Below are 2,317 nucleotides of genomic sequence, written 5' to 3' on the forward strand. Positions count from 1 at the left end.
CATTGAATGTCGTCCGTTTTATTTGAGCAGTAGCCTTGCGTGTTTTAGCGGATATTAATGCAAAAGCATTACTAGCCCCATTAGACGAAATTCCATTTGTGACCATCATTCTTGAGGCTGAGAGATGGTTCAAAAAAGATGATGTCATCGCACAGTCTCTTAGTGAGGCGCACGCGTTGTGTCAAGGCCAAGCTCAATGAAAGGTTGTAGCGAAAGATTGTCACCGCCAAGGAAATGTGCAGCTCGAAGTTCCGAAAGTGTCCTGGTCTTCGTGCAAAACAACACGCACACGAACCATCCCGCAGGAAGAAATTTAATGAAATAAACTCGGCCGTGCAAGAACTATTGCTTTTTGATTGAGAAGAAATTGAGAATTTGCATTCACTGGTCTTCAATCGCATGCTGGGTTTTCACTGAACGGATGTACATTACATATTTAGTATAATGAGGTGGTCACCAAAGTCCTTCACACTTTTATTCCGTGTAGCTGACAGGTATGCAGGAAGAAGGAAGAGCAACTTTGCGGGCTGGTACTTTGCTCTTCAAATGCTTCTACGTACTATAGCATGATTGCTGTATCTTTTTGCAGCTTATAACTGGACTCTGAGACCTGTTGCTACACTTGCCCTCTCTTGGAATTCAGTCCATTACCTTAACGACCAGTGGTTACCTTGCCTTCGCATTAGATGTCCATGCCCATTATTTGTTCTTGATTTCGACTAGAATGTCGTTAACTGGCATTTGTTCCTTCACTGTCTCTGCTCTCTTCCTTGCTAATGTAACCTAACAATATGATTTTTTTCATGGGCATATGGAGGTGCCTTCTGGCAAGTTTCAGTTGCAGGTGTTAAGTGGAACATAATTCAGTAACACACGTTGTTGGGCTAGTTGTTGCATTGTATACAGAAAAAATAAACCAGCCTAAATACGCATATAGAAAAACAGAAATTAGGAAAGAAGCTTCACTACCAACTGTTTATTCGAAAGTCTGGAGCTCAAATATATACAAAGCACTCAGTCATATCACCCTCTCACAATCGCTACTACATCTACCTTTCATCTTAGCAAAAAAATTTATAGTGACCACAACACCTTCTATCTCACAAATGATCTCCCAGTTGCCATTGCCTACTTCAAGTACAAAAACATCTTTGCAAAAACAGCATCATAATAACCATTGCAAAAAACAGTCATACACAATAAAACGAGAAAAAAATATGGAACGCTTTCAGTGCGTATGTATCAAACAACAATAAAAAACACGCAGGACTGAATATTTCAACCTTAGAATGCGCACAATCACTGTCATGGCCTGGTGGCTATGAAGCAATCTATGAAGGCGATTTCCTTACTCTGAAGGGCAACAGAACAATCACTACAGCATGCTTCTCCTTTCTTTGTAATCAGAAAGGCCTCTAGAACTTCCCTGCGCTGTCTTATCGCGACTCCTGCCAAGAATCATGCTACCATGAAGCACCAGCTCACATTTGCTCTCCTTGCAATGAAGAGGCAAATGGGGCCGATTTCCCTTTTCTAGCGATTTAGAGAGCTCCCGCTCCCATGCTCTATCGTTAATACAATGCCGGCTAAATTCTGTTTTTTTCAGTGAAGAGCTTCTCTCTCTCTCTCTCAGTATTTGCACTGCACATTCCGCAAAGGAATTGCCATGCCTCTTTATGCAGTGGGGCTTTTTTGTTTGCCCGGTACGTGCGCACAAACTGCTCAGCTTTCTCAGGGCTGAGAACACAACAGGCATGTCATACCTGACAGCCACCTTGTTTAGGCTGTGGGCCACACGGTGCGTATAAGGGACCAATCGTGGTCTCCCTTGTCACGGCCTGGCTCTGGCAGTTTTGTTCCCTTTCATTTTTTGTAATAGGGTCTCTGCTACTGCAGACACAACAGAGCATGGGAAGCCCGCCTTTTTAAGTCTGTTGATCTGATTGTTACAACTGTCCTCAACCATGTGAGCACAGGAAATCGGAGCAGAATCCAAACAAAGAGAAGCGATGGCCTGTTTGGCTGTCTTGGAATGTGTCGAACCATAAGGCAGCAGTTGTTCCTTTGCTCTGGGGAAATATGTCTAATATGCATGGCCTCCTGATTACTTCATTTTAATATCTAAAAACAGCAAACAATTATTCTCCAGTAGTTCATAAGTAAAAGCAAGGCCTTTCCCTAGTCTAAAGAGGCATAAGATCCCTCCTACAGTACTGGCATGCGTCGTTACGGTTAGTTCTTTCCGATGAGCGTCTTTTGGCTGGTTTATTCTTTCTGAATGGAACATAATATAATTTGATTTTGAATGATCTCTGAT

This window comes from Amblyomma americanum, chromosome 10 (genome assembly GCF_052857255.1).
Source record: "Amblyomma americanum isolate KBUSLIRL-KWMA chromosome 10, ASM5285725v1, whole genome shotgun sequence".
In the NCBI taxonomy this organism is placed as follows: Eukaryota; Metazoa; Arthropoda; class Arachnida; order Ixodida; family Ixodidae; genus Amblyomma; species Amblyomma americanum.